We start from the raw sequence: 24,908 nt of genomic DNA on the forward strand, positions 1-24,908 counted from the left end.
TTAAGAGTGCCATCAAGAATGGCAAGTTAGAATGAGGGGAGGCATCAAGTAAAAGAGCCCTAAAGAAAAAAAAGACTGAAGCTCAAGCTGTGAGCTTTGATAGGCAACAATTCAAGGGTTATCAACCTTACCCATCGTAAGGGTACCCTCCATATTATCCTACTATGAATAATACCTTCCCTTACCTATACCAACCATTCCTATAATCATCTTATCTCCAAACATATTAACTCTCTTTTAGAACTCAAAATACCACATACAGTCTTAACACTCAATCTACCTCAAAACCTTAGACTCATCCAGCTAGCGTAATGGATGGATCATGAGAGCAATGAACTACTCACAAAAAATCTATATTTGATTCAATTCCTATAACCTATAGAAAGTTATATCGTGAGCTTTACAACAGTCATTTGATTGCTCTTAGCAAATTAGAGCCATTCAAGCTACCTTACCCTAAGTGGTATGTCCCACAACCCATTGTGATTATCACTACGGGATTGCTGATCATTCCACTAAAAATTGCACTACCTTAAAACATAAAGTGCAATGGTTGATCAAGAATGGAGTGATTAGCTTCGATACAATAGGGGTAACTGCACCAAACGTTAGTGGTAATGTTTTGTCTAATCATAACGTAAATGCCCTGAGTAATGAATAGGAGCGTCATTTGAAAAGAAAAGTTACAGATATTAAAACACCTCTCAGTCAGCTGTTTGATGCTTTGTGGAAAGCTGACTTGATATAACCAAAAAATTCGCACTATTATCATAGGGCATATATAGTAGGTACCAATTGTAAATATCATAATAAGGTAATTGATCACTCTATCAAAATTTATGAGCAGTTTTGCTCAAATGTACAAAAGCTCATGGATTCATATCAAGTAGAACTCTATAAAAAAAGAGACATCTTAAAGAGTGTTAAGGTATTGATGACCGAAAGGCCAACAAAACTATTTCCAAAACTGGTGACAATTCACTATGGGAACAAGTCAAAGTCAGTTATAGATAAACTCATTCCCAAGCCAATAACTTTTAAAGTCCTGGCTCTATTTTCGTATAAGGATGACAAAGTTGTACCTTAAAAATATGGCTGTGATATGGTAGTTCAGGGGCAAAAGTAAAGTGCTTCTAAGTTCGATGCTGCTAACATAACAGGTATAAGGGGCATCACCCAAAGTGAAAGATACTATACTCTAAAAATGCTGAAGAAGGCTAAAAAAGAAAATGCCAAGGTAGGTGAAAAGTAAAATAACCTCGAAGTGAAACCTAAAGAGGATCATCCAAAGCCAGTGTCAGAAAAGAAAGCTTGTGAATTCCTAAAACTCATAAAACATAGTGAATATTTCATGTTGAATAGTTAAATAAAATGCCAGCACAAATCTCATTATTATCACTGCTTTTGAATTTGGAACTACACCGGAATGCCCTACTACAGGTGTTGAACCAGGCATACATGGCACATAATGTGTCTGTTGAATATGTGAACCACTTAGCTGGAAATCTAGTCATGTCAAACTATATTTCATTCAATGATGATGAGATTCCTCTAGAATGAAGGGGAAGTACCAAGGCTCTGCATATCATAGTCAAATGCAAAAGCCATATCATGGTCAAAGTCCTTATTGATAATGGCTTCACTATCAACGTCATGCCTATGTCAACTTTGACAAGGTTACCTATCGACTACTCTAATATGAAGGACAATCAAATGGTTATACAAGCTTTTAATGGGACTAGACGAAAAATCCTAGGAGATATTGAGATGCCTTTACAAATTGGGTCGTACACTTTTAATGTGAAGTTTCAAGTGATGGATATCTCTTCATCTTACAACTGTCTATTGGAAAGATTATGGATTTACATGGTAGGGGCTATTCCTTCTAACCTACACTAAAAAATTAAGTTCAATGTGGAAGGCTAGTTAATGGTAATGTATGGAGAAAAAGACATGTTGCTAACTCAACCATTAAATGCCTCATATGTGGAAGCTATTGAGAAAGCAATGGAATGCTCTTATCGGTCCTTTAAGTTAGTTAACTCTATGGGTGAAGGATATAAAAATCAACACTTTTCAAAGATAGTAATGTGCCAAGTCATCAATAAGGGCTGGTATCCAAGAGTAGGGCTGGGTAAGAACCTACAGGGAATAAGAGAGCCCTCAACAATGGTAGATAATAGTGAAAGGCTAGGCTAGGGCTATGAAGTAGAAGAATGGGAGATCAAGAGAATACCAGCAGGTAAAACAACAAGATTAGTGATCATCTCACACTTATACGACACTTTCAGGCCTATAAGATTCATGTACCTAAACGCAGAAGAAAATCATAAATAAAGTATGGAAAAAACTTTCGCCCAATTGACCATCCATGCTATTGAAGATAAAACGAGGCTTGAATAAGAAGGGTGGGTCTGTCCTTGTCTACTAGATTATAAGCTAAACAATTGGAGTACCATTGAAATACCTTTTACCTTTGAGACTAATTCAATGTAATTGTACATCTTAATAGCTATTGCCTAAGGTAATGGGGTGATTTTTCTTGTTTGGGCCATTTATCTTTTATTATTTTAATAAAGATTAGAAAGGATGCATTTTTATTCATTTCTTCTTATGTCTTCATTATTGCCATTTTTTCATTTTTCCAAACACATCTTACCAATATATCCCATTTCATTTAATTTCAAGTCTTTAAATGAACAAAAAGATAATTATAATAAAATCAAGAGGTTAGTTTTGAGAATTCAATTAACACTGATGAACTTGACAATGAAGGTGATTCTGAAGAGTATGTTATACCTTCAGACCTAATGAGATTGATTAAATAAAAAAGTAAGCCAATTGAGCCTCATCAGGAGATAATTGATTTGGTGAACCTAGAAGATAAAGAGAATAAAAAAGATGTCAGAATTGGTACTTCACTTTCGTTAAGAGATAGGTAACGTTTGGAAAATCTACTTTGAAAATTTGTAAATATGTTTGCTTGGTCTTACCAGGATATACCAGGGTTGAGTACGAAGATAATAGAGCATAGATTACCCCTGAAGCCAGAATGTAAGTCAGTCCAGTAAAAACTAAGGTGAATGAAGCCTAAAATGCTACTAAAAATCAAAGAAAAGGTAAAAAAATAGTTCGATGCAGGTTTTTACAAGTGGCTAAGTATTTAGAGTGGTTAGCCAATATAGTACCAGTTCTTAAGAAAGATAAAAAGGTACGAATATATGTAGACTATCATGATTTGAATAGGGCTAACTCAAAGGATAATTTTTTTTTACCTCATATAAACACACTGGTAGATAACATGATTAAGCATTCAATGTTCTCCTTTATAGATAGGTTCTCATGATATAATTAGATAAAAATGGCTATAGATGATATGGAAAAGACCATTTTCATGACCATGTGGGAGACCTTTTGCTACAAAGTCATGCCTTTTAGGTTAAAGAATGTTGAGGCAGCATACCAAAGAGCCATAGTGACATTCTTCCATGGCATGATGCATAAAGAGATTGAGGTGTATGTGGACACTATGATTGCAAAATCTCGTGAAAATGAAGATCATGTCACCAACTTTAAAAAGTTATTTAAGAGATTGAAAAAATTATAACTCAAGTTGAACCCAGCCAAGTGCACCTTCAGGGCAAAGTTAGGGAATGTACTAGGCTTTGTGGTTAGTGAAAAGAGGATTAAAGTCGATCCAGATAAAATATGGGCCATTCAAAATTTGTCACCTCCGAGTACACCAAAAACGTTTTAAGGTTTTCTGAAAAGATTAAACTACATTTCATAGTTCATATCTCAGCTTACTTATAAATGTGATCTCATTTTTAATCTTCTCTGTAAGAATAATCTTAGAGAATGAAACGAGGATTGTCGACTGCTTTTGATAAAATTAAGCAATACTTGTCAAGTCTTCTAGTGTTGGTGCCACCTATTCCAAGAAAACCTTTAATTTTATACCTGACAGTGTGCGAGAATTCTATGAGATATGTGCTGGGGTAGCAAGATGAATATGGTCAAAAAAAGAGAGCTATTTATTATTTGAGTAAAAAATTCATTGAATATGAGTTCAAGTATTCTTCTTTGAAAAAAATGTGTTGTGCATTAGCTTGGACTGCCAAAATGCTCAGACAATACATGCTCTATCACACCACTTGGCTTATAGCAAAATTAGATCCAATTAAATACATCTTCGAGAAGCTTTCTTTGTTTAGGATAATTACTAGGTGGTAAGTAATGCTCTCAGAATATGATATCATATATGTAAGCTAAAAGACAATAAAAGAGAGTGCTATAGCTGAGTTTCTCTTAGATCGTGCTACTGAAGAATATAAACCAATGAGATTAGAGTTTTTTGATGAAGATCTGATGGCTATTTCCTAATTAGAGAAGGGGGAACATGAAGGAAAGCGTTGGAAGATGTATTTTGATGGAGCTACCAATGCCTTGGGACATGGAATTGGGGCAATTCTGATTTTTTCAGAAGAACAATACTACCTTATAACAGTGAGGTTAAATTTCAATTATACAAATAACATCGCTAAATATGAGGCATGTGTCATGGGTTTACAAGTTGCTATAGATAGAAAAGTTAAAGCATTAAAAGTATTTGGAGACTCAGCTCTAGTTATATATCAATTGAAAAGAGAATGAAATATGAGAGATTCAAAACTCGTTCTATATCATAAGTATATTTTAGAGTTGATAAAGCAGTATGAAGATATCTAGTTGATCATTTACCTCGAGAGGAGAATCTGATTGTCGATGCCTTGGTTACTCTAGTTACAATAATCTAAATTAGTGATAATACTGACATTCAGCCTATCATGTTAGATGTCAAAGATATGTCAACTCATTGTTCTAATGTAGAAGAAAAAAAGGGTGGGAAGCCTTGATTTTATGATATATTATAGTACATTAAGAACTAGAATATCCAGTCTAAGTAACGAAAAATGATAAAAGGGTCATCCAAAGATTAGCTATCAGCTTTTTCTTAAATGGAGATGTTCTGTACAAAAAAAGCCATGATCAAGTATTGCTAAGGTGCGTAAGTAAGGCTGAGGTAAGAAAAATCATTGAAGAGGTGCATGATGGAATATGTGGGCCACATGCCAATGGACATATGATGGCAAGATAGATCATGGGAGTAGGGTACCATTGGTTGACAATGAAGAGTGATTGTATTGACTATGCTCGTAAATATCATAAATGCCAGATATATGCTGATAAGATCCATGCTTCACCATCTACTTTACATGTTCTGGCACCATCTTGACCATTCTCGATGTAGGGCATGAATGTCATTATTACCCTAAAGGCTTTTAATGGGCATAGGTTCATTTTCGTGATGATAGATTACTGCAGAAAATGGGTACAAGTAGCATTATTTACAAATGTAACATGATTTGTAGTTTATAAGTTCATAAAAAGAAATATCATTTACAGATATAAATTTTCAAAAAGAATCATTTTGGACAATGCTAAAAATCTGAATAGCAAAAGAATGCAAGAAATATATGTCCAATACAAGATCAAGCATCATAACTCGATGCCATACTATTCGAAAATGAATGGGACAGTTAAGGCAGCTAACAAAAATATAAAAAGAATTTTTGAAAAGATGATCAAGACCTATAAAGATTGACATGAGAAGTTGCCATTTGCACTGCATGCATATCGAATGTCAGTGTGCACCTCTACTGGGGCAACTCTATTTTCTTTGGTTTATGGGATGAAAGTTGTATTGCCAGTAGAAGTGGAGATCTCATCCTTGAGGATTCTAAAAATTATTAAATTGGAAAAGACTAAATGGATTCGAAAACGCTATGAATAATTAAATTTTATAAAAGAAAAGAGATTAACAATATTGTGCCATGGTTAGCTATATCAAAGAAGAATGATGAGGGCTCATGATAAAAAAAGTTTGACCTCATTGTTTCTGAGAGAAAGAGTTGGTCTTAAAAAGAATTCTCTAAAATCAACACGATAATAAAAGAAAATGGACTCCGAATTTGAAAGAGCCATATGTGGTGAAATGGGTTTCTTGGGTGAAACATTGATACTGGTTGATATGGATGAAAATAATTTATCCCATCTTATAAATTCTGATGCTGTGAAGAAGTACTATACTTAAAAAAAAGAAAAAAATAAAAAAATAAAAAAGGAAAACTCAAGACAAAAACCCCAAGAGGGCGATTTGAGTCAAATGGAGGTTTATCTAAGTTGAAAAGCTGAAAAGACAGCTTAGATAAGGAGAATATAACATCAAATCTAAAAATTCATTGGTATGGAGGCTAGCATATTCTGAGGAACTTTAAGTTGTTAAGGGCATCGGGTGATTGAGTTTTTTAAAAAAGACATCGAGATGTGTTATCATGATCATCTGATTGTTCATTTTTGGGTATTATTTCCCCATACCTATCTTTGTAATTTTTTCTTAGCCAAAGTTTGCCAGCATTTTTGCCAATAAAAGACATTCTACTTTATTTTTTATGTGTCTCTTCTGTTGACTATTTTCTAACCATTCCTATTATTTTCTCTTTAAAACCTTATAATGGAAGAAATGTGTGAATATATTCTTACTTTTTTAGTTTGAAATAATGGTTGATAAATGAATAATAGCATGAAAGATGTCTACATTACATTGGAAAAGTCAAGAGTGAGAAAGGCAAATTTGAGATGTTCAGTTTCAGATAAGGATATTGAATTTGGAAAGAGATGATTGAGAGTTACGCTAACTTGGTCTTTAAAGAATAAAGGGTTCGAGGTCCAAGAAAAGAGCTTGAGAAACTTGAGTACCACAACTGAATGGGAATTAATTAGTCAACATTTGCATAGCATGCATTGAATTTTGTATGCATTGCATTTCGCATAGCATATACTGCATTTCAGAAAGTATAGTGCATAAATTCAAAAAGCAGAGGTATTTCAGGGTCCCACATGGAGAAGACAGATGTGAAGACTTTTTGATATAAAAGTTTCAAATTCTTGTTTGAGAAAAAGCTTGTGACGTAAGATTCTAATCCTTGAAAAAAGATTTCTCTTGGTATCGGGATCAATTTGTAAGATCTTCGGGCATAATCTCCTAAAATTCCTTCAAACACGATCTTTAACTCCTCTAGACATAATTATCAAGGAACCTTGTTTATTTTTTAAAAGTTGTTGAGTCTCTATTTAAAGAAGCTTTATTTATTTTTCCAAAGTCATTGAGCATCTGATTAAAGGAGCTTTGTTTATTTTTTCAAAGTCATTGAGCCTTTGTTTAGAGGAGCCTTATTTATTTTTTGAAAGTCGTTGAGTCTCTGTTTAGAGGAGCTTTGTTTATTTTTTAAAAGTCATTGAGCCTCTGTTTAGAGGAGCCTTGTTTATTTTCCAAAGTTGTTGAACCTCTATTTAGATGAGCAATTTATTTATTTTTTAAAGTCGATGAGCCTCTTATTAGAGGAGTAATTTATTTTCAAAAGTTGTTGAGCCTATGTTTAGAGGAGTTTTGTTCACTTAAAGAAAAAACAAAGAAAGGGGTTGTGAACCTCTACTTAGGGGTGTTTTAAGTGTTAAAAAAATGTGTTGACATAAGTGGGGTGTCTACGTCTTTGCATAATTCTTGTTGCACAGGAATACACAAAGAGGGGTAGCTGTAGACACCCAATCATCCAGGGTCTATTTCTTTGGTTTTGTTAATTAATTAAAAAATAAAAAAAATAAAAAAATGAAAAAAAGGTGGTTGAATTGGTATAAAACTGAAATTGAGGAGTTTGAGATAAACTGGAAGAGATTGAACAGGACTGAAAGTCCAAAGGAAATTGAGATTCCTATTCAGCTTTGGAATCTGTGGTTTTAAATCTTATAAATAGATCCATAGATCATACACAAAAAAAAACAAAAAGTATAGACAGAAAGAAAAGAGGGAGAAATAGAAGCAAAAAAAGAGTGTTTAGCAATCTTAGAATTTTTAAAAGATTTTTCAAAAATTTTTGGCTTTGTTTTTCTGAAAATTTTTTTGGAAATTTTCAGAATTAGGTGAATTTTTTTGTTAAAATTAAAGTTTTTCAGTGACTGTCTAGTGAGAAACCAAATTTTCGACAATATAACCTAGAAACTAATGATTTTCCCAGTGACATTCAACTAGAAACGACAATCAAAAATTGCCTAGAAAGAGAAGAAGTAGAGAAGAGAGAGAGAATACCGAGAAACATATGAAGAAAGAAGAAAATTTTTCCTTTTATACGCAAGCTAAATGATGTCATTTTGAGTTAGCACTTAAACAGGATTCGTGCGTTTTACCATATTCGACCCGACCCGTAGCATCAACCAGAGTGCGCCACCTGCACCTTTGCCTTTAGTTCAGTCGAGCTGAGCTGTTGAGCCGAACCGCATATCAAGCCATCCAGTCGCTTCTCTCTTTTAAACCGAGCCGTTCTAAGGTTTTTTTATAATTAATTAATTAATTATTATTATTATTATTTCTAAATTAGAATTATTTGGTACTCCTTAATTTGTTTTTTAATTATAAATTTAATTTAATTTAATTTTTTATTTTTCTAAAATAAAATTTCCAAAAAAAATATTTTTGAGAAAAAGTTGAAAGTATCAAATTTCCTTGAAAATAAAATTTCTAAAATAAAAATTCTCAAAAAGTATTTTGAGGAAAAGCTGAAAGTATCAATTTTTCTTAAAAATAAAAATTATCAAGAAAAATATTTTTAAGAAAAAGTTGAAAGTATCAATTTTTCTTGAAAATAAAATTTTTAAAATAAAAATTCTTAAAAAGTATTTTGAGGAAAATTTGAAAGTATCAATTTTTCTTATACAAAAGTAATGAGTTTTTTTTTTTTGTAAAATAAAAAAAAGATTTATATTAGGAGTCGAATCATTATTCCTTTTTTTATTTTTTTTATTTTCTTTTCTTTTCTTGAAAAATTTTTAATGTTAAATAATCTAACAATGGAGTTTCTGCAAGTGAAACAGTAGTTTTCTTGTATACTTTTGAGGTGAGGAGATTTTCTTGATTTTTTGCCAAAAGTATTGGAGTTAATTAAGAATAATTTTCAATAATTAATTACTTGATAAAATTTTTAAGGCTTATTGGATAACACAAAATTAAGCTGGTACCATCTTTCAATGGGCGTTATAAGGGTGCTATAACCTTTCTCACTTGTAACCAAACTCCCAAACCCTGTTCTAGTTAGTAGACTTGAACTATTCTTTTAAGGACCTTAAGCTTAGGTGTTCCTTGAAAGGATAGATTCCTTAAGTGGTCAATCGCACCTAAACAAAAAATATTGGTGACGACTCTTAAAGTCAATGTCTAATTATAAGATCCCTGGATCTAAATATTATGACACTTAATTTTGAATTGAGCACACATTCCCTCCATCATCTTGCTATTTAAATTCATGCCATTGTCTGAGATAATCTTTTCTAAAAGCCCATATCGACATATTATCTCTTTCTTCAAGAACTTGCACACCATTGCTCTTGTGACACTTGCATATGAGATTGCTTTCATCTACTTGGTGAAGTAGTCTATCATCACAAAAATAAATCTATGTCTATTTAAAGCTTTAGGAGTAATATGTCCAATCACATCTATGTCCCATATTGAGAATGGTCATAGTGGTGCCTAGAGATGTAAGTTGTTGGTGGAGCATTAATCTTGTATGCATAGATATGATATTTGTGACACTTTCTTACATAACTGATGTAATCATTCTCCATTAATAGCCAGTAATGCCCTACCCTCATTATTTGTTTGGCCATCATATGACCATTAGCATGGCCCTTACAAACTCCATCATGTACATCTTTAGGTATTTTTTTAGCTTTAATGGTATTCACACATCTTAAGAAGACTTGGCCTCGACTTCTTTTGTAAAGTACTTTCCTATCCAAAAAGAATCCCATTGCCATTCTTTAAATGATTCTTTTGTCATTTTTTGTCATATGCATTAGATACTATTGACATTTCAAATACTACATGATGTTATAATACCAAGGTTGCCCATTAACTTCTTTTTCAATACTTGAATAATGTGCTGGTAAGTTTTTTACTTCTAGCTTGATAGGTTGGATTTTAGAATTCTCATTTACGTTCATCATAGTAGCTAGAGTAGCTAAAACATCAACAATTTGATTTTCTTCTCTAGGCAAGTGCTCAAATTGGATATTCTCAAATTGCATGATCAACTTAGAAATATATTTTGGTAGTGAACTAGCTTGGCATCTCTTGTTTCCCATTCTCCTTGCAACTAATAAATCACTAAGGTTGAATCTCTATATACTTTTAAAACTTTAATTTTCTTTTCAATTATAGCCTGCAGGCCCATTACACATGCTTTATATTCATTATTAATGCAGCTAAAATTTAATCTAGCAGTGATTGGGTAATAATGGTCATCTAGAGATATCAAAATTATCTCAACCTATGTACGAAAGCATTTGAAACCCCATTAAAGAACATCTTCCATGGTTTTTTTATAGATACATTTTCTTCAATAGTCATCAAGTCTTTATCAGGGAAATAAAGCTTTATTGGTTCATAACATCAAAAGCTTGGTCTGCTAAGAACTCAACTATTGTGCTTCTTTTGATAGATTTCTATGTCACATAAACAATGTCAAATTCTGAAAGCATAACTTGCCATCTAGTTAGTTTCTCAGATAGTGAAGGCTTTTCAAAAATATACTTGAGAGGATTCAATTTTGTAATAAGCCATGTTGTATGGTATAACATATATTGCCTAAGTTTTTTAGTCATCTAGGCCAGTGTGTAACATATTTTCTCCAAAGGTGACTATCTTGATGTATAATTAGTGAATTTCTTACTTAATAAATAGCTCTTTCTTTTTTGCATAATTCATCATGTTACCCTAATACACTTCCTATGAAATTTTCATGCACTGTTGGATACAATATCAAAGGTTTTTCAAGGAATGATGGTACAAATACTAGTGGACTTGATAGGTATTTTTTGATTCTTTCAAAAGCCATTTGACATTCGTCATTCCAGTCACTTGATTGTTTATGCAGAGTAGTTTGAAAATGAGATCACATTTCAAGGTAAGTTGAAAGATAAAACAAGCAATGTAGTTTAATCTATGTAGTTTTATCTCCCAAGGAAGCCTCTCACTTCTTTTTGTGTTTGGAGAGGAGATAGATTTTGAATAGCTTGCATTTTATCTGAATTCACCTATATCCTTCTTTCACTGACTATGAATCATAACAATTTCTAAGATTTTACCCCAAATGTGAATTTGGTTGGATTAAGCTTAAGTTGGAAAGTTTTTTAATCTTTCAAATAGTTTTCTAAGATTGGTAACATGATCCTCTTCTTTATGAGATTTGACAATCATATCATTGACATATACTTCAATCTCTTTGTGCATCATATTATAAAAGAGAGTTACCATTACTTTTTTATATGTGGCTCTAGTATTTTTTAATCTAAAAAGCATTACTTTGTAGCAAAAAGTTCTCCACATTTTTATGAACATGGTTTTTTTCATATTTTTATGGGCTATCTTAATCTAGTTATAGCTTGAAAAACCATCCATGAATGAGAACATAGAATGCTTGGCAGTGTTATCTATAAGTGTGTCAATACAAGGCAAAAAAAAATTATTTTTAAGGTTTGCTCTATTTAAATCTCGATAGTCCACACACATTTTGACCTTACCATCTTTTTTGAAAACTAAGACTATGTTAGCCATCCATTCAAGATATTTGGCTTTCTCAAGAAAACTAGCATCATATTGTTTTTTAACCTCTTCTTTGATTTTTAGCAACATTTTGGCTTCATACATCTTAGCTTTTGTTGTACTAGCTTGCATTCAAACTTCAAAGGTAGCTTATGTTCTACTATATCAATGCTAAGCCTTGGCATATCTTCATAAGACCATGTGCACACATCACATACTCATTGAATAGATCCATTAGCCTACTTTTATCGTTTGGTGACAGGGTTGTGCCAAATTTAACTTTTTTTTATTTTTTTCTTCCCCTAAATTAACAATTTATAGAGCTTCTTAACATGGTTCAATTGGTTTCTTTTCTTGTTCTATTAGTCTTATTAATTTAAGAGGCAAAGTATAGTCATTTGAAGCTTCTTCATTATCAAGTTCATCAATATGAATAAAATTTTTAAAGTCAAATCTTGAATCATTGTCATGACTTTCTTCACATTCATTATTTGGAAACCTGAAAAATAGGTATAATGAAAAGATGTCGGCAAGTGTTTGTGCAAAAGGATGAAAGAATTGAAAGAGAAAATGTCATGATAATACATTATGCAAATTATTTTATTAAAATAATAATGAGTTTTTACCCTTAATGCTTGAGCTTAAGTAGTTAGGGTTTGACTCACTGCATTATTTTTTTAAAGATTCAAAGACAGTGGGTAACTTTGTCATCTTTTAGTTTTTCACATCATTGCTTAGCAAAGTGAGATACACAAATGACTTCTCTTCTTGATCTTCAAAAGTTTCATCATTCACCATCATAACAAAAAGCTCAAAAAAGATCTTCCCTAGATTCCTTTCCATATCCCATTGGTAGCTTGAAAGGACTTAGGATACATTCATCATCTAGAATGAAAAGTATCATAAAGGTAAAGAATGATTAACTTTTCATCTTCAGGTTCACATCCCTAAAATGTAGCTATTTTTTTTTCAACATTTGCTATTTTCATCTTGTCTATCCTTGTTGGTTTGCATCCAGATCGCTTTTATCTTTATTATCTAGTATCAATAAAGGTTGTCTTACCCCTTGCAGATTCTTTTCTAATCCTTTCCTAGGGTGCCAACCCTTTTCAATTACTTATTTGATCATCATGTTGTGCTTATAGTCAGTTGAGGGGCATAAAGTTTAGATCATTCCCTTACATATATTGTATTGATTATTTCAAAAGATCTAAATTAGCATTCCAATGTTCCACTAGCTGCTTCTATATATGGAGTGGATATAGATTGTGTTACTAGTAAATCCTCTTCCCAAAAAATACAAACCAAATATCCATCAATAATGAATTTGACTTTTAGTGCAGAAATGAATGAACAGCACCTACCATGTGAATTCATGGTCCTTCCAGTAGACAGCTATAGGCTAGAAAGATGTCCATCACTTGGAATTTGATATTGAAGGTACAAGAACCAATCAATAATGGTATCTCTATGTCTTTCAACATTTTTCTTCGTGAACCATCAAAAAACCTTTACTACTATATGGCTCGCTTTCATATAGGAAGTGTCAATTAGGAGCTTAACAAAAGTACTAGTAGGCATTACATTTATCGAAGAGCCATTATCAATCAAGATCTTAGCAATGGTATGACTCTTGCATTTTATAATGATGTGAAGAGTCTTTGTGCTTTTTCATCCTTTAGAAGGTATTTCATCATCATTAAAGGCTATGTAATTTGAGACCACCAAATTTTCAACAATGTTGCCAACTTATTTCATAGATATGTTATGAGAGACATAAGATTGGTTTAGCATTTTCAATAAAGCATTCCTATAGGATTCTGAGGAAATAAGAAATAAAAAAAATGAAATCCTTGCACGCATCTTATTCTGTTGTTCCACCATGCTATATTCATTGTGTTTGATTTATTTCAAGAATTCATATGCCTCTTTCTCAGTGACTGGCTTTTGGTATCCTCTATTAAAAATTTTAATAGGGTTATTTTGGTTTTTTTTTCACACTTTTTGGCTTTCTCTTTAATAGCCTTATCATTCATTTCAAGTGAGTAACATCATCCACTTCTAGTCATGCCTCCTACTCTAGTTATATTTGTAAAGCTAGTTGCAATTTGATTATCATCCAATCTTTGAGTTATCACTTCACAATTGTATTTCCATGGCACTGTTTTGTTGCTTTGATATGGAAAAAAACTTGGGACCTTGATTGTCAAAACTAGTTTTGAAGTAGGTTGTTTTTTATTCTAAATCGGCTTGTAGTAAATTGTGAGAGGTTTGACCCAAACCTTGTAAAGTCCTTATTCCCTTACTACATTCACCATGTCTTCTTCAACTTCTTCATAAAACTCGATTTAAAAGGCATCCATCATCTTTTGTAACTTTTGGCAAGAAGCATCACAATGCTGGATAGAATGCCTCAAAGCCTCTTTATTATATTTGTAAGACTAATTCAAATCCATCTTGTCATAATAGTTTTTGACTTATAGGTTCTGGACAAATTATGTCTATCTTAACCAAAGCTTTAAAAACTTGTTCCAAAGGAGTTTTGACATCATAGACACTCCCCTTAACGTAGCAAGTTTTATTACTATTTACAATATTAGTGGTTCTAACATGAGTTTGTAAAGGATTCCTACTGATGTTTGGTCCCCTAAAGGTATCAAATTTTAACACACCCTAGTCAATGAGATGTTACACCTTGTATTTCAAAGCAAGGCAATTTTTAGTTGAATAAACTATGTTTCTAGCATGATAGTCACATCTGACAGTAGCACTATACCATTTAAGGTAGGGAACTTTAATGGTGCTGATGAAAAGGTACTATAAGGTGACATATTAACTACAAGAATAATTTAGTATAGGTGATCAAGCTAGGTCTTTGCTTGAGTAGCTCGAGATGCCCTTTAATAACTGGCTTGTGCATTTGGTTGGGTGATGAAAAAAGGCAAAGCCACATATGAGGGTTATGAGTTGGAAACTAGGTTGATAAGTAAATGGTACGGGGTGGTAAGGATAGGTGTTTGGTGAAATGTTATGGGTGGAATGGTAAGGGTCTTGCTATATAGGGTACAAAAGATATTGAGAGCACCCTTTGAATTGTGACCTTTCATGAAATACAGCTTGAGCATCAGCCTCTTTCTTTTTGGGTGCAACTTTTTTCTTTGCACTACATGTTTCACCCATTTCTAGCTTCCCATTCTTAATAGTATTTTCAATGATTTACCTAGAGATTACCATATCAACAAATTTTATGTGGCATTACCAATCATTCTCTCATAGAAGGAGCCTTGAGAATATTGACAAATAGAACTATGGTTTTTTTTTCATTCAATATAGGTTAAACTTAGGCAGCCTTATCCTTTCACCTTTGTGCATATTCCTTGAAACTCTCACTTACCTTTTTTTTATGCTTTAAAGAGACATACAATCCGATGCATGTCTACAATATGTTATATTGTGCAATAAAAGTCCTTACAAGTTCTTTCCATCCACGGACATGAAATTTATCTAGTTGCACTTTCCACTTAGGTGATGAACCAATAAGACTATCTTGAAAAACATAGATAAGCAATTTCTCATTATGAGCATATGCAGTCATTATATGATAATACATCTTGACATATGTAATAGGGCATTTTGTCCTATCATAATTCATGAACTAAAACACTTTAAATTTTGATGGAATCACCTCATTAGGGTCTAAGCAGAGTCTAATAGCATCCATTAACCAATAAAAATCTATCCCCTCAATAGCACTAAGCCTTTCTTCAATAATGTCCATTTTTTGGGTTTCAAAGTTTTTTTTAATTTCAACAAGGTCAATCTTCAGCTTTTCTTACTCTTAGGGATCATCAAGATTTAGAGCTTGCATAGGATCAGGTATTTTGATATCAAGAGCAAAGGTAAAAGGAGCAAGACTAATAGTTGTTGGCATGCCAATCTGCACATAGTGATAGTTTGCAATAAATGGCATTTAGTGCTAAGCCCCTTAAAATGCCTGTGCTAAACATGGGCCAAAACCAAGGGGTTATAATGGATCAACCTCATTTTGTATCACCACCTCTTTCATTTTCTTCCCTTTGCTCATATGTTTCAATAATTCAGTAATAGTTTCCAATTGCCCTTTCAATTCTTTTTATGACTTTTCTAACTTTTAGAAGTGAAGAGTGTTTTCTTTTTCCTTGATCTTTGCCCGATATTTAGTATTGTAATACCTTAGATTATTTAAAGATTGAGCTATCCTTGAACCTTGATTTACCATAATTTTTAAAAAAATTATGATGACTTATTATCATGTATTTTGAAAACATATTTATATATGAATGCATAGATATATGAATGCAATAAGGAGGATTTACCACATAACAATTGTTAACAATGAAAATGTTTATTGAATTGAAAGTTATTTCTAACCAAATCCAACATTACATCCATGAAAAGTCTAAAATTTATTGTGAAAATAAATCCATAATTTTTCAATATTGGCCTTGCACTTCATTAAGGAAAGTTAGCATCTCTTGGCCATGTATTCCTACTAGTAGTACTTGTGTCTTCTTTTCTTCAACTTTTTCTACCATGTCCTTAGTGTTATAGATAGCTATGGTTATTTGATCAAACAGGCACTCCAATTGGTTATGTTTTCTCACATATGCTTCATTGGCTTGTTCACATTCTTCATTCATAACACCCATTTGTGTTTCAATTTTGAGCACTACCCATTGTGCATTTGGATGTACTTTTGTGTTTGGGTGAGTTTTTCATCTTTTTTCTTGCATCTGTGCTTGTAATTGTCTATTTTCTTTCAAAAGTCAGGCTAAGTCATGATTGGTGGAAGACTATGTGAAGTGGAGATCAGAAAAAAATTCTTTCATTCATCCCTTTCTTGTTTGAGTGCTTGAATCTTTTTGTCCACCCTTCCCTCTAACTCTCTTTTTAGCCTTTTTTTTTCAAGTTCCAATTCATCTTTTTTTAACTTGGAACTTTCTTTTAGTGGTTTCTACTACCAATAGCGGATCAAGAAGGGATGATTTCATTGGGCCATTTAGAGTTGTATCTTTAGGGATTTTAATGTCTTTATCTCGCCTAATGTGCCACACAAAGTATTTAAGGGTAACTTCAATTAAGCTTCTCCTCTTATCTTCCTTTTGAGGCAAATTCCAAGCATGCATTGGCTTTAGCTATCTTTATAGATGCATCAATTTCAACATATGAGAATTCATTTTATTAAGTCTAGAACTGACTAGGATAAACTGTTCATAGCCATATTGTCTTTACACTATGGTGAGAGAATAATTCACTGCACCCCAAAGGCCTAAGAAAGGAACCCAAACCTTATCTTCACAACCATACAACATTAGTCCATAAAGCATCCAAAGAGCTTTCCATATCATATCTTCTATAGTGAGCTTGCATAGAAATAAGATCCATGCTTCTTTGGATTTTTGTGTAGGCCATTTATTCTCACATAATTCCTTAATAAGAGTGCTTTTAATGAAATAGGGCTTGCAAAATTTACTATCATTATTTTCGATATGACTTTTCATCCAAATGGTTAACAATTGAGCACATCCAATAAAACGATCATCTCCATTTTGACAATAATAATATAAAGATTAATTAGTCTCAGCCAAAATTATAGGAATAAGGTTGATTTGGTAACCAAGTTGATCAAAGAAATTCACTACTGCAACATCAATTAATCTATTACTTTTGGAAATACCATCATCCCATATAAAGCCAATGCCATCAAATCCATTCCTTTTTTAATGCCAAAATATTTATATATAAAGTCACAAACAATAGACCAAGGAATACCAATACTTTTACCTTTTTCTTTTACCCAATTATCAATAGTTTGGATGTTTACAACCATCATTTGAGCAAGCTTTTTTGGTAACCAATCTTTTTATTTTTTCAATATACCTTATCAAGATTTGGGAGATCTAAATGGAGGAGAGATGAATATTTTTCAATAATTGGCACCATATCAACCTGATTGAACACAAGGCAACAATATAAAGGGTCCCAAAACTAAACCATGGCCCTAATAAGCTGATCATCAATAGGAACTAAAAAAAGTAATGTAAGGCCCACAAACTTCTTTTAGAAAATCTCCTTAGCAATGACACTCCATTGGTTCCAAATACTAACCAAATCACTAAGATCATTTTGTTTAAGATTAAGATAGATTTTGATAGGTAGAGTAGTTACATAATAGAATGGTAAACAATCACTTTTTTTATGTTAAGCTTCCTCGGACTTCATTCTCAGGCTCATATTGAACTTTGATAGGCTCTCCATGGATGTAATTAAGATTCTCTTTGTTAAGATTATTTTGTGGCAATCACTCATTATGTAAATCTAATGATGCATGAGTGCAAAATAAAGTAGAGGAAAAGGTTAGTTAACATATACAAGGAATAACATAATATATTCAAGGAACAATATAAAATGTTAGTATGTAAAAATAAATGCAAGGGATAACATAAATTGACAAGAATAATAACTATCGCATCATGTGTCTTATTTAGATTTTTTCTAATAAAGGGAGGACAAGACTCTAACCTAAATTTGGATTCTTAGAGTTCATGTACATGTTGGGTTCAAAGGCTTGACAATCTAAAGGCTCCCAAATTATTTCCTACATCATCGTCCATTATAAACTAGTAAGGCACCCTAATCCTCGCCCACTATTATAGGCTCAAATGAAAAAGGTTCAATTTTAATTGGAATTTTCGCTAGCTCAGACAGAGGTTATCACCTCCAAGAGTATAGGTACTTGCTCCTTCTTAATAAAGGATAAAACTTAGGTATAGAGCTTATACATGAATGTACATGTGGCACGTGTAGAGGGACATGCAAAATAATCAAATATATATGTGCAAAAGAAACAAATAAAAAATCACAAACAAATAGATTAGTCCGCATGAAATCATAAATAATTACATAATAAAAACTATCAAAATAAAATTTAAGATAACACATAACTAACTAATGGCTTGACCTTTTAATTTTTTCAATGAAGTCACCAAACTGTCATAACGTCGGGAAAACCTACCCATTAGACACAAAAATCATAGTCACCACCAATTTTTTTTTTACCTAAATGTGATTAGCCACCTATGTGAATCTATCTTCTTTAAGATTATCCTAAATGTAAACTAAAGGTCCCTAAAAGGATAGGTTTTAGTTTACATTATCAGAACCAAGGTTCGGAAGTCAGTTACATGCAAGGAAGGTGTTAGCACCCTTTTATGCCCAAAATTGGTACCACATTAATTAAGTATTATCTTACCTAAGCCTTGTTAAAAATGGTCTTAATCAAGCAAATCAAAATCATAACATAGTGATATAAAAAAATCTATCAAAATATCAAGTAATAATGTAATAAATATTAAATCATATCATGCAAAAATTATCATGCAAATATATTATAAATCATACCAAATATCATGTAATAATATCATGCCTAGATCATACTAGAATATTCATGCAAAAATGTCATGCAATATATTAATGATCATGTAATAATAATAATTATATATATAATCATACAAATATATAATTATGCAATAATATAAAATACCATGCAAATATATAATCATGAAATCAAATATAATCACACAAATATATTAACAATGATTTAATTAAATAAATCATGCAATTATGCACACAATAAATATAAAAACATGCAATTAGACATCATTCAAAAATCATGCAAGAACATATTATATCATATCATACAATAAATATAAAATCATGCAATAATAATAAATAAATAAATAACTATGCAAACAAATATATTAATAATTATACAATCATATAAATAAATAAATAAATAATCATGCAAATAGACATGCAATTAAATATATAATCATGCAATTAAATATATAATCATACAATCAATCTAAATCATGCAATTAAATATATTATCATGCAATTAACAATGTAAATCATGCAATTAAATATATTATAACAATATAAATCATGAAAATAAATTTGTAAATAAAATATCATGCAAAATAAATATAAAATCAAAATATTTTCTTTTTAACATCATAATAGTTCCATTAATTTTCAAAATAATAAAATTAATAGAAAAATAAAATCTACAAAAAATCAAACCAAACAGAAAATAAAATCAAACCAAATAAAAAATAAAAATAACACAAACGAAAAATAAAAATCCAATAAATCAAGAAATAAAAATTAAATAAAAAATCAAAACAAAAAAAAATCTAAAAAAAGAAAATGGGAAACTTGTGGTCTAGGTTAGGTCAAACCGAGTTAGTGTGAGAATCTCATATGGGTTGAAGCGTAGGTTTGAGTTTGCTAAAATGGCATAATTTAATGTTGGTATAAAAGCCAAAAATTTCTTGCTTCCTCATACTTGCCTTGCTTCTTCTCTTACTAGCTTCAGAACGCTCTGCCCTCTCTTTAGGTTTTTCCCTAGAACATCCAAACCAATGTAGAATCCAACAAAATTCCCATAAATCAACATTGAAAAAATCAAATAACATTAAAAAATTCAAAGAAAACTTAAAAACAATCATAAGTTCTAGAATATGATTGCCATGAAATTCCTCTGGCTATTGTAAGCCCATTAATAAATTTAAGCTTGAACCTAGAAAACCCATAGATTTTCTAGAAAAAAAATTTTCAAACCCAGAAATTCTAATTTAATTCCATAGGACCTAGAATGTTAGAAACCCAATACTAAACCTAGAATCAAACTGCAATTCTCAAACAATCAAATTAGAAATTTCAAAAACCAAAATTCATAAACGTAAGCACAAATAAAAACCTAGAATTTTGATTACTTTGATTATGAGTCCTTTCCATTGCTTCTGCTTCTGTTTTTCTAATCACTTCTTGTTATCCTCTTCTAATCGCCTCCTTCCTCCCCTGATGCATAAATTGTGGTCACTTTTTTATAGGGATTTCACCATTTTTGGTTTAGAAACTAAGAAATCGTACTAAATCTAGGAAAATTTCCTATATTCAATTTATTGTAATCTTTCTTTTTTCCATTCAATTGGGAATCAAGTTTTCTTAAATTAATTAAGTTTCACAAAATCAAAATCCAAACAAATCACTCCTTTTGATTTGAATTTTCTTTTGTTTTCAAAATATTTTTTTCTTTCTAGAAAATTAAAAGTAACAATAAAGTGAAAGTCAAAAATCAAGACTAAAATTAAAAATTAAAAATCAAAACCAACTTTTTCTTTCTTTTTCTTTTTTCGAATTTTGTTTCCCTTTTTTTTTACTTTTTTTTTAATTAAAATTAGAATTACAATTAAAAACAAAAACCAAAATTAAAAATTAAAATTAAAATCAAAATCAAAATCAAAATTAAAATTAAATTAAAAATTTCAGACTTTTAATCATTAAATCAAAATTCACTTTTTATATTAAGACTCAATTACACAATCGAAGCCTATTTTATTATCGAAAAATTTTTTAGACAAAATGGATATCTACATTACCCTTTAGTAATTAATCAATGTGCTGGAGCCTAAGTTGGCAGCAAGCTTCCACTACTCTCGAACATAACTTTTTCCTATATATTGGAACCCCCGCTTCTAACCACTGTCACAGCAAAACAAACAAGCTTATTACTTGTTCTATATACCCCAAAACCAATCACTTTAAGTACAATAACCATGGCATGTAATCAGGTTGATTACCTTAAAAAGGTTGCACTAGATGGCTTCGCTATGATAGAGGAACGCTATGGCCGAGTGTCTCAGGGGCATCCTCCTCCTCCACCTCCTTCTCCTCCTCTTAGAAGGCAGCAAGATCAGTTCTGTCACAATCAAGCTTATGTTCCAGTAGTGGAGCCTAACTCTAGAACCTATCGTCCGCCCACAAAACAGTTCTATGAAACCTGGTATTTTTTACCGGTACACCAAGCTCCTAAGCAAGAAGGAAGGACTGTGAACAGCAGCCATGCAGCTGAACAATATGGTGGGATACTGTTTAGCGATTATGGTTACAAAACTAAACTTTATCGTTGGGATTATAATTAACTTATTTACCTTGGCTTTTTTACTTCAAACTTGTATCAGTTAATATAAATAGTAGTACTAGACCTGCTCAGCTGGACTAACATGCTTATATTTGTTAATGTTACACCAGACCTAGCTTGTAGCAGCTAAAAGAATAAGGGGCTTGCTTGTATTTAAGCTTATGCTTTAAGATTTAAGCTTACGCTTTAAGATTTAAGCTTACGCTTTAAGATTTAAGCTTACGCTTTAAGATTTAAGCTTATGCTTTAAGTTTATCTTGTCTTTCCTTTTATCATGAGTTGATTTAATTACTCTCTGTCATGTTACACCAGACATCAAGTTCTGTTTGAGCTTAATTTTTTTAATTTCACACCTCCACATCTACGAGGATATCCTAAATCTTTTCTTTTACGGAACTAGAGATATTCTTCATGACATGAAATTTTTATTTATAAAAAGAGCCAACAACAATAGCTCTGACGACTAGTACTTTGTTGGATATATGCACACCCATTATATGAAAAAAAAAATATTATTTGAATGAAAAAGAAAAAGTTGGTACAGATAGTTTTTGTAAAAGGAGCGGGTTATTTTTTTTAATATTTTTAAATAATATATTATAAAAAAAATAAAAGACATGAATATCCTTATTATATAATTTGACACTAGGATTTATTTGGTTTTTTTTTTTTGTGTTATTTTTCAATGGAATTGATATCACTCAATTTGTGATACTAAACTCATTCAAAAATTTTAAAAGTATTATGGTAATTATAATTAATTAATATATTAATAAATACAATTAGTTTATATATATATATATATATATATATATAAATAGATGAGCTTTGATAATTACTACAACTGGATAAGCATGAATAAGATGCAGCAAGTCACCGACTTTGAGTCTACCTAAATCCACCGCCAAATGCATTGCTCTTCCACGAAAGGATACAAAAGCAAGAAATTCTGTCTCAATATCCCAAATGCCAGCTTTGATTGTGGTCAAAAGAAAGTCTCAGTCAACAGTCGCGTGATCCTTTTTATATATAAATACATATAAAAATGTATTTTACATTTATAGTGGTCCTACACACGAGAACTTTTTTTTTTTAATTTAAATTATTACATGAACTTGTCAATTAATTAGAAAATGAAAATGTATTATAAACTATTAAAAAAATTCTATCCAGATGAACACTACTTGATATTACCTTAAAACTTTTATATTAAATTATTTGTTAATACATAAAAAATTAAGTCACTCATATCCTCTTCAAGATTATTTTATTAATAATGCTGAAAAATGATTGAAGCAAACTCATTTGAAGCATATCTAACTTGATGGTATACTACCTTTATTGTCCCAAATTAAATTCCTAATTGCATGAGTTGGAACCAATAAAATCCTTTAGACAATAAAATATAAAATATAGCCAAAAAAGATGAGACTGGATCCAGGACTCTTTATGCCAAAGAGTCTAGGTTAGAGTGATAAAGTGTTTAGAAAGGTTATTATAATAATAATAACAATAATAATCAAATTTTAAGTTAAATTAGATATAATAATAATAATTTGACAGCAACATTAATTTTAATTTTTTTCCCATTTGTTCTCGAATTCCCCTATCCATATATATGGAAGTCCCACGAGGCTACCTTCATATCTTGATCTTTGTTTTTTCTTTTTTTTGGCCACTTGGCTCATGGCACTGGATGTCTAAGAAAGGGTAGTAATGGGTACCAAAAAATTTAAAAATCAGATAAATTGGTTAGGAATTGTTATCAACTTAATTTCTAAATGTTTAGGCATTTCAATTTCACCATAATTCTTGTTAATCATCAACAATTGGAATCACAGAAAGTTGGAGGAATAAATGGGGAACCGACTTTCTCTTTTTCCTTTCTTTTTCCCCTAAGAAATTTCCTTAATCTTTTTTTTTTTAATTATGATGGACTCCTCAAATGGGAAGTTAGAGGACTTCTACTCCCCTAAATGTCCTATATATATTGAGGCATAGCCTCTAACCATATAGGCAAGAAAAACAACACGAATTTAGTACTTGTTACTAAGCATGGCATGTTCTGTAGATCATCTTAAGAAGGTTGCGTTAGAAGGCTTCCCCTCGATAGATGAGCTCCATGGCCGGCAAACCGGGAAGAAGGCTAACAAGCATGCTCCTACTCCGAGAAATCAAGATCATTATCATGATCATCAGAAGCAGCTTGTACCAAACCAATACGTTTATCATGGACCTCAAGCTGTCACTGTTGTCCAACAGCCCGGTACCGGCAACTATCATCAAATTCAGACTACCAGAAACTATGAGAGATGGTATGTTTGTCAGGTATCCCAAGCTCCAATAGCAGCAGGGGACGCAACAATTACCAGCAATGATGCAGCAGCATACTATGGTGGGATGCTACTTAATGACTATGGTAAAACTAAACAAAAACGGTGGGCTTAGTTTTTCTTTTTTTTTTTTGTGTGTAAAATACTACAACTATAGCTAGTAGACATACAGACTTCCTCAGCCTTGGTTAGTAACATGCATGTATTTTTTTTTCTTTAATGTTACACCAGACCTTTAGCTTGTAGCAGCTTGAAAATAAGCTTCTGCTTTGTGTAAGATTTTAGTATGCTTTAAGTTGTATTTTCTTTTGCTTCCGTAATCTGTACTTTTGTTTTTATTGCTTTTATTTCAAGTTTAATTTTCTCTCCCAGAGTACTTGGTTTTCATTAATTACACACTATTCAAAATTCTTCCCTCTTTCATAATTTCATTTTCCAATACTTTACTATTTATATTAATTCGCTTTGCCAACATTTGTATGGTCTATTAATAGAGTACTTCACTCTTAATTCTAGTTGTCAGAATTCAATTTCAGGTGATTAACTAAAAATTAATAGTCTGAAAATCAGATTTTTTTTTTTTGGGAGGTGCTTCTCTTTGTAATTTTGGGCATTTTAGCTGTTTTTACTGATTCAATCTAGCATTTTTCTATGTTAAATGCGGTGAATAGATAATGAATAATAGAAGAAACTAATTGACAAGAATCTAAGAAACTATTGGAGGGTGACTAAACGGTGTCAAGAATCTCACTTTGTTAACTAAAATGACATAACTTTTCCAAGTGGAAAGTGCCTTTTTCCTTATGGAAGAACAATTTTTTTATCAGCAATCAACAAATTTTTTATCAGCAATCAG

This window comes from Durio zibethinus, chromosome 22 (genome assembly GCF_047325235.1).
Source record: "Durio zibethinus cultivar Kanyao isolate XHJ-2024 chromosome 22, ASM4732523v1, whole genome shotgun sequence".
Classification (NCBI taxonomy): domain Eukaryota; kingdom Viridiplantae; phylum Streptophyta; class Magnoliopsida; order Malvales; family Malvaceae; genus Durio; species Durio zibethinus.